Source organism: Rhinolophus sinicus, chromosome 2, assembly GCF_057876585.1.
Source record: "Rhinolophus sinicus isolate RSI-liver-muscle chromosome 2, RSI-T2T, whole genome shotgun sequence".
Taxonomy (NCBI): Eukaryota; Metazoa; Chordata; class Mammalia; order Chiroptera; family Rhinolophidae; genus Rhinolophus; species Rhinolophus sinicus.
The window spans coordinates 23,819,064-23,828,802 of NC_142502.1; the positions used below are offsets into that span (position 1 = coordinate 23,819,064).

The 9,739-nt window shown below is 36.4% G+C and overlaps 1 pseudogene; it reads right to left on the reverse strand.

Moving 5' to 3' along the window:
• Positions 1-7,839: 7,839 nt before the first annotated feature.
• LOC109447939 (Y-box-binding protein 1 pseudogene) lies at positions 7,840-8,904 on the reverse strand (annotated as a pseudogene).
• Between the last annotated feature and the right edge of the window lie 835 nt (positions 8,905-9,739).

Consider the following 9,739-nt stretch of genomic DNA (forward strand, 5'->3'; position numbering starts at 1 on the left):
GTTTGGCTGCAATGTTTGCTGGTTTCAATTTTTAAAAAAATCAAATTACCAATACCTAAGTAGTCTTCCTTCTGCTTATCTTCTGAATTTTATGAAATTATTTGTACCAAGCTTAAAATAAGAAACTTTCAATCTGAAGTTTCGCTGAGGTAACTTTGGGATGTTTAATTCTACATATTTGAGAAATTCACATTTAAGACATGGTGGTTGGAGTCTCTTTCCTTATATTTCAAACATTTACCCAAACTGTTAGAACTCAATAATACAACTACTCACATCCTATTTAAGCATCATTTCCATCTAAGTGACTGTCATGATGCTGAAATAATATTTCTTAATGGGGATTTTTTTTTTCTTAATTAAGATTCTCAATCACTGGCCCATGGTGGTCTATTGATAGGTTTCAGTAGGTGGTGAACTCTAAACAATTCAGATACATCCACTTTTCTTGGGAGGATCCATAATTTTGATTTCCTTCTTAACAATAGCTGTTCACGCCCATATAATTTGGCACTTTGCCAAACTTCTTATTTATAGTTAAAGTTTTCACTGAGTTTCCCAGTGCCTCCATCAGTATCCTAGTATAGAACTCCTTTGTCATTTCATCCCTTTATTTCTTATTGTGGAGTAAGTGGATTTTATGCTTTTAGTTAAAATGTTGCCTTGTTCCCATTGATGTATTTCTATTCATTTTAAGTGAATGCTATATCCCCATATCCCCACGCTGATATAACAGAAACACCTGGCCACCAGTGCACTATTTCGTGGTTGTTATTTTTTTTGCATATCAGTGGCTTTGCCAATGCTATGTCCTCAACATGGACCATCCTTCTTCATCGTAAATACTTATTTAAATATCTTCATTTCCTGAGATGCAAATTGGAAGTCTGGATCAAAAGCATTAAATATGCATCTGTAATGTCGACTCTTGTCTGGCACTGAATGAATAAGACAGAAATGCTGCTTTTATGGATATGTTTTTAGGTTCCAAGAGAAACAAATTATGCAAATAAAAAATATATCAGAAGGTGATAGATGCTATAGAGAAAAAGCAGAAAAGGAGCAAAGTAAACGCTGAAAGGAGGAGAGCACTTTTAAAGGGAAAAGTCAGTTAGAATCTGGGGAAAGTGATAGCAAAAAGCTGAAGGATACAGGGGACTGAATCATGAAGATATAGGAAGAAAGAGCATTATAGACTAAGGGAACAGCCAGTGCAAAGGCCCTGAGGCAGTCAAATGCTAGTAGATCAGACTGGCTAGTAGGTCAAGGTGGCTGGAGCAGTGAGCCAGAAAAGTAGGAGATAAGGTCAGAGACAATATGTAGGAGGTGGTAGTTATAGAATGCAGGGTTAGAGAATATTGTAAAAATTTTGGCTTTTATTCTAAGTAAAATGGAGAAGTCATGCAGGGCTTTGAGCAGAGGAGTGACAAGATCTGACTTCCACATTAAAAGGATCACTCAGGCCTCTGTGTGAAACAGATACAGGGATTAAGGTCAAAATCAGGGAGATCAGTTATAGTCTTTTTAGGGGAGAAATAATGGACCAGCATAGTAGCAGTGGAGGTGGTGAAAGTCTAGATTCTAGATACATTTTAGGAACAGAGCCAAGGAGATTTCTTGAAGAACTGAAGGTGGAATAGATGAAAAAAAAAATGATCAAGAAGGATTCTATTTTAGACTTGTGCAACTGGAAGGATGACTATTGTCATTTACAGAGAGGGGGAAAGACAGGAGGGGAAAGTTACTTTGTTTGTTTGTTTTTTGTTTGTTTCTTTTTAAGAAGAGGAGTAAAGATCAGAGGTTGAGTTTCAAACCTGGTAAATTTGGGATGCGTTTGGATATTTGAATTTGGCATTTAGGAGTAAGGATTAGACCATAGAGAATAGTTGGAACTCTTTGGCAGGGGGAGGCTGTTTAAAATTATGAGACTTAATGAGATCGCCAAGAGAAGGCATGTCAATAGGATGGGGAGACAGTGATTGGCAGTGAGATAGATGAGAAACCAAAAGTGTGCTGTGTCCTGGAATTGAAAGGAAGAAATGTTTCTAGAAGGGGGAAATGATCTCTATCTCAAAAGCTACAGTATGGTCAAGTAAGATGATGGATGAGATTTACTAATGGAGTTAATGAAATTCAGGGAAAGGGTGTCATTGATTATTTGGACAACAGCAGTTTTGGTGGAGTCGCTGGAAAAAAAGCCTGATTGGAATTGTTATAAAAGAGAAAGGAGAAGAATTGGAGATAGTGAATGTAAACAACTCTTGAGTTACTTTGCTTGAACGGGGAGCAAAGAAGTGATGTAATAGCTGGACAGAGAAATTGAGTCGAGAGCATTGTATACTAAAACAGAGCACGTTAATAGATTGTAGAGGAAAGAGAACATCAGTATATGTCAACCCTTAGCAATTCCATTTCTAGGAGTTCTTCCCAAAGAAATAATCTGATGAATATTCGAAGACACATATTGTTGAAAGATGTTTTAACATATCTTAAATGTCTGTCATAACAAATAATTAGAAATAAAAAATATTCACACAGTGATAATGGGTTAATAAGTTAAGATATACAACATATAGATTGTCATCTGAAAGTAAATATCAGAAAGATGTAAACATTGTTTACCACATATTCAGAAGAACTTGTCAGAAAATTGCATGCTTATTACAAATGTACATATCTCTGCATATAGAAACAAGTTGATATCAACAATGGTATTTTTCCTAAATGGTGGGATTACAAGTTATTTTTTATGGGACTATGGTTCTTTTTAACCGATCAACATTTTGTAACTGTTCTATTAATATGTGTTATATAAACAAGACAAAATAGTTTCTAAGACTTGCCCATGGTTGAAAGCCCACATAAAAGCTGTATTGTTATAATAGTCTGCAATTTCCTGCCCTCTACCCAAATTAGGAATGAATCACAATTTCCTCTGAATTCCCACAGCATGTTAGGTCTTCCAATATTATAGCACTTAATTTGAGTCAGCTTTGTATTACTTCAAAAATAAGTTAGGGGACTGTTAGTTGACTTAGAAAAGGACTTATTGAAGAGTTACCTGAAATAATGTGCTTTGTCTATAGAGCCAACAGACTGAATGTGCTGTAACTACTTACAGAATCGCTGTAGCATTTCAACTCTAGAAACTGTATCTGTGTAGATTTTTGTAATCGAAGTCTATTTTTTAAGGCTTCCATAATATATACTCATTGTTTCAATATTTTTTCCCATCCATTATTACGATGGGCTTTTTAGCTAAGACTCTCCTGTTTAGGACTTCTACAACTAGATTTTAATTACAAACACTAACTACAATTAGTTGAAAATGTGGTTAGCTACCTCTAAAATGTCTCTAAGTATTTCAGAGCCAAGAGAAGAGTTTTTCCATGTTTTATTTAATTTTTCTCCCTTTCTCACTCTGTTTTTGAAAAATATCCATTTGTCTTCACCCATTTGATTTTTCTATTTTTTCTTAATTCCCTTAAACTCAGCATTGTTAATTTGCTATTATAGTTTCAAGAATTACCAAGACTTCTAGGTTTTCTGGTTCTACTGGTTTGTGGACGAGTTGGACATAGGCACGCTTGACTTTTTGCTGTGTTAAATATTTCATCTCTGAGTCAATAATGGAAAAAAAAACACCACCCAAAAACTAATGGTCAGGGAAGATCTTTCAAATAAACTAAAGATGCTGGTAAAATATACTTATTCTTACATTTAATTTCGAATTTCGGCAAACTGGTCAGTATACTTTCTCGAGATGTTATTACAAGAATTAAATAAGCTTCTATTTGATTAGGAAGACTGGAAAACTAATCAGTGGACTGCAGGCAGCCCTATGACAAATCAGAGTTCCATGGAGACCCAGGGGTTCACGTAAGGGTCAGCAGATCTGGCGTCAGTTTTTGTTCAACTTTGGCCCTGATAATCTGGAACGAAAGAGATGTAAACAATTTGACTAAACTAGCAATATAGACTAAAAGAGGAAAATACTCCAGAATGTTTTGTTTTTAACTAACAGAATGACGATAAAAAAATAAAAATTATTGATATGAACTTTACTTTGGAAAAATATGAGCACTTATGGAACTGGAGGTTTGAACAGAAGATTGAAAAAAAATTTATGAAGAATAATTAACATGAAATAGAATCGAACGATGTTATGTGCTCAAGTCAATGAATTTTGACAGTTTTTTTTCCCCACTCTTGTAACGACAATCTAAAACAAGATATAAAACATTTCCATCACCAGAGAAATTTCCCTTTAGTTAACTATTTTTTTTCTAGCTACAATGGAGGAGGATTTTTAAAAATCTTAATCCTTCAGAAAAATCAGGGAGCAGGATATGAAATTTATCAGCTTATGAGATGTTCTCTGGTTATAAACTCAGGTATTTTCAAATATTTGGTCTGGAATCAAAGAAAATCTAGGCATATTTAAGATAGAATGATGATCATAAATGTTTGAAAATTAAACTGATATTCTTGAATTTAAAACAGGAGCCAATAATTAGATATATTTCAATTACAAATCCTCATGTAATTTGTATATATTTTCTCTACTCCTGTATGTGACAGGAAGTGGGTCAGGTGAAGTACCGTGTTTCCCCGAAAATAATACCTAGCTGGACCATCAGCTCTAATGAGTCTTTTGGAGCAAAAATTAATATAAGACCCGGTCTTATTTTAATATAAGACAAGATAATTATAATATAATATATAATATAATATAATATAATATAATATAATATAATATAATATACCGGATCTTATATTAATTTTAGCTCCAAAAGACGCATTAGAGCTGAGGGTCCGGCTAGGTCTTATTTTTGGGGAAACACGGTATAGAGGAGCACCTTTATTTAATACCTAAATTGTCACATGTTATTATCTGTTGTTGTTTTTTTACAACAATTCTGAGTTATAAGAATTATTTCTATTGTGCTGGTTAGGATGTTAGGGCTTGTATTAAACAATCTTGGGGGAAATTTTCCAAGGTTTTTAAGATTATACAATTCTAGGAGCCAACTCTGGATGTAACTACACCTCACTGTGAAACAAAAGAAGTTTAGATGATGAAGAAGGCTGTTCCTCTTTTAATAGGTGTAGCAGCATTATGCTTTGTGCAAATACCTGGAGAAGGCAAAAGTCATATGACTATAAATACGAAGCCTCATAAGAAAAATTGGTTGCCTTAGAACTCCTATTATTTCTGTAGCACCATTTATTTTGCAACACCTCCCGATTTACCTCTCGGCCCAGATATAGCCAACTACCACCTTCTCTGTACTGTTTCTGTACTATGTCCATGCTTTCATTAGTTCACATGTTATATTTTGTGACGATATCGTCTGAAAGTCTTTCTTCACCCCACTAACAGGCGACAAAGAATTGTCTTTTAAGTTACATTCTCTGAAAGCCCAGTCAGGGCCTGACATCGATCAGGCACTCAAATGCTTTGGAAAGGATGAATGAAGCACTAGAGTCTCAGTTTATGTGTAATCTTCATTTGCTGTTTTGAACACTGTCAGGAAGACGACCTCACCAGAGGCCCTTATTGGATTGTATGTATCTGGGGCATGTGGGGGGGGGGGGGCAGGCTATGGGTTGTCCTGTCAGCTGCTGGAACTACAGCCAGACAGACACTGGGCCTGTTCCCTGCTCTGTGGAGGCCTCTGCTCATTCAAACTCGGCAGTTTCTGGAACTTGAGTCAGTGGGTTTGTACACTGTGCTGCCATTAACTTGAGCTCATCAGAATTTCCCAAAAGATGCTCCCAATGAAATACCTTTAAGCAATGTCACTTAAAATATCCTAAATGCTTCTGGGAAATTTTTCATCTGAATGAGAAATCGAGCAAGTAGTTTGGAATGGAAAAAAATAGTATAACCAACATATGTTAGGTACATTACAGTTCGTGAATAAGCCAGTAGCTAATGTAGGACATAGAAAAGAAAAAATGGAATATCCACTAACTCTGATTTAAGTACATATTTCAAAGCTTATTTTGAGGTCTTCTCTCTCTGATTAGAAATATTATGATATAAAAATGCTTGATGGATTTGATTTCATGATGGGAAATCAAAGAAAAATGGATTCTACATACAGCTTGACTGTTTTCATGTGAAGTCTAACAGAGATAAAATCTCTTCCTTCAACAAACAATAAATTTTGAAATAGTTACATAAAGAAGCAATTTATAGGTTCCCAATATTCTTTCCCCGATAGTCATCAATCAATACTTCAGTCTGCTCAAACGAAACAAAAACTAAACTAAACAAACACTCACTACCACCCAAATATGTATACTTATCCTAACAGAATAAAATCTTTGGTGGGTTTGTGATTATGGATAGAATTATGGAAACTCCCTTTCAGGGGAAATTAGTTGGGGGAACCTTTTGGATTGTCTAAGAATTTTATTTATCTATTTTTTCCTTCATTTACTTTTTGTGGTTAATTAACCCATAGGAATAAATCCCATTTACTGTCTCATTTTAGGAACTTTTGTATGTGTAAAAATAATAGTGGCCATTTTGGCAATATTTTCTCACATATGTGTCTAAAATGTTGTCCTATTAATTCTAAATACTATTTTCTACACAGACTTAAGCCAACATCAAAAGAAAATTCCTGACCTCAAGGAATTTACCCTCCTTTTCTCTTTTATTGTATTCTGTCACAATTAGTTTTAATCTATCTGTCCTTCATAATCAAAATAAAAGCGCAAATAATGCATTGAGGGACTCCCTTCACAATCAAAATATAAACACGGGGAAATAGTCAAAGTAGTGATGTTTCACCAGAATCTCTTTAATATCAGACATGGACATAAGTGACACTTAAGCTGTTATCTCTGTAGTGCCAGCCCATTATTTCCCCTGGAATGCTAATAAGGCAACAACTTCTTAAGAGAGCTTATACAGGGCCCACATTTCTCTTCCTGATCCTGCTCTCTCTTTAGAGGTTTTAACCAAAGGGAAAAAAAAATAAAAGCTTAAAGAAATAACAAAGGATACAAATGATTCAAAATCTGGGTAATCAACTTTTGAATAACAATTGAAAACTAATTTTCTTTTTGGATTTTATGAGAAATTCTAGGGTTTGAAACAACATAAATGCCCATTTATAAGAGAATGATTGGATAAACTAGGATGCATTAACAGATGGATACTATACAGCTGTCTACAGTAATAGGGAATATCTCTGTAGATGGGGGTATGGGAATGTGGAAATAGGGATGAGACGGAGCAATACTTCTCTGGTTATACATTTTGTATAGCTCTGACTCTTAGAAGGCTGATACTGTTTCACATTTCCAAAATATTTTATTTTTCTATAAATTGGTCAGTATTATGTATTTAAATTTATTGGCATCATGGATATTACTTTTCTTTAATTCTCACCTGTATCTATGGTTTTATTTTTTTTCCATCCCTGATTTAATTTTTTGTGCTTTCTATTTTTTCTTTGTTGAACAAGACGATAGATTTGTCAACTCTATTAATCTTTTCTAAAGACCAAAAATTATTTAAGAATGTTATTAAGAGGTGCTTGCAATTTGTTGACTTTTTTTGAAAAAGTCAAGTTGTAAAATTTTGTTACAGATTAAAAATGAAGTTCTTAAAAATCTCAACTTGACTAGATATGAAACAATTTAAAAACTTAAAGGTGTGAGAAAAATACAGGCTTAAAAAAAACTTGTTTGTCTTTAGCAAAAAGAGACATCTTTAGGTAAAAATAATAACTCCATACTGTATAGATAATGCAGATAGTTCTAGTTATCTGGTAAACCAGCAAAAAGCGAGCGCTTAAGGTCTTTAGCTCCAATCTCTTGTTCATTTTTTATTTCTGGAATTTCATATTCATTTCTTCATGTTGGACGACTGGACTAGATGATGGTAGCAATGGTAAGCCGGTATTGACTGCTCAGCCTCCAGAGTGGAGGAATTCTCAGCTGGTGGATCAGCTGCTTTTGTCTCTTTGCCATCTTGTGGGTTACGGTTTTCTGGGTGTCTGCATGGGTACCTGAGTTGAGGTGGCTGCTGACCTTGAGTCTCATCTCCCTGATTTTCCTTATCTTCCTCATTGCCGTCCTCTCTAGGCTGTCTTTGGCCAGAAGGGCCCCTACGGAATCGTGGTCTATAGCCTCTTCAATACAAATTCTGTCTCACTGGTCTGGTCTACCTTGTTCTCCTACACCCTGGTTGTCAGCGCCCTCCATCACTTCTCTCCGCACAGGATGAACTACTGTGGTCAATGCCCATGGGGTCTCCGCATGTAGTAAGGTGGGAACCGTGGCCTGTGGTAGGGTCGGTGCTGTTGGGCCTGGCCTTCGGGAGCATTCTATGATCCCTCATTCTTTTCCCTACCTTCACTATTCTGGTAGTTGCGCTGGTAATTGCGTGGAGGCCCCCTGCAATGTGCAGGGCGTCTGTAATGGTTCCAGTCTGCTCCACATTTACTACCTGGCACTGGAACTCCACCAGTGCCTGTGACATTTGCTGCCTCGCACCGTTTTCTCCTTCAACAACATCAAACTCCACAGTCTCTCCATCTCCTACAATGGAAGGTACTTCCTGGGATTATTATCCTTTTATGGAAGTCTGGTGTACAAATACATATTCCTTGGTGTCATTTTTGTTGATGAATTTTGTCATTCCATATCCGTTTCTTGCATTGAACCATTTTACTGTTCCCAAAACTTTTGTTGCCATGACCTTCTTGTCACCATGGGCTGGTGCTGCCGTTGTGAGGCCACAGGTTGCTGCTCCCTGAGCTGAGGCCTGAGGTGCCGGGCTTGGTGTTGGTGATGCTGAGGGCGGGACAGGGGGGATGCACAGGGGCAGGCGGATGCTGGGTGTCCACCTGGCCGCTCATGGTTGTGGTGATGCTGACTGGGGCTGGGTGCTGGCGGGTGGGTGATGGTAACTGGGCCTGCATTGGTGGTGGGTCTGCTCTCTGATCCGCTGCTAGGGGAACGAGGGAGAATGGTTGGTTAGTTTTTAAGCATTCCATGTGTGATTGAAAAGCATGACTGTTCTGTAATTGTTGGTTGTCAGGTTCTGTATATGTTAATTAGATATTAATCTTTTTTTCAAAGAATACAAAGACCTTGGGTCACCTGAGCCATAGCCCTCAAACTTAAATGATCTGATATTTAAGTTATTTTATTTTAAGTTAATAGAGTTTATCTTTTAAAAAATAATTTTAGGTTTATAGAAAAAATTGAGAAAATTGAGTACAGAGTTCCCATATACCACTTTATCCCACCCCAAATTTCCTGTTTTTAACATCTTTTGTTAATATGGTACATTTGTTACAGTTGATGAACCAATATTAATATATTATTAATTAAAGTCCACAATTTAACATTAGGGTTCACTCTGTGTCATGCATTTAGGTTTTGACAAATGAGTAATGACTTGTAGGCCACCATTATAGTATCGTGCAGAATCATGTTTTCACGTCCCTAAAAATCCCCCGTACTTCACCTATTCATCTCTCCCCCTCCTCCCCGCAAACCCCTGGCAACCAGTGATCTTTTTTTGTCTCCAGAGTTTTGCCTTTTCCCGAATACATATACAATTGGCCCTTGAACAACACGGGTTTGAACTGCCTGGGTCCACTTGTACACTGATTTTTTTTCAATAAATATCTGTACTGTTTTTTATCCACAATGGAGAGCACGAGGATGTTGGGTTCTAAACATCCTTGGGGGGGCCAAATGTATGCAT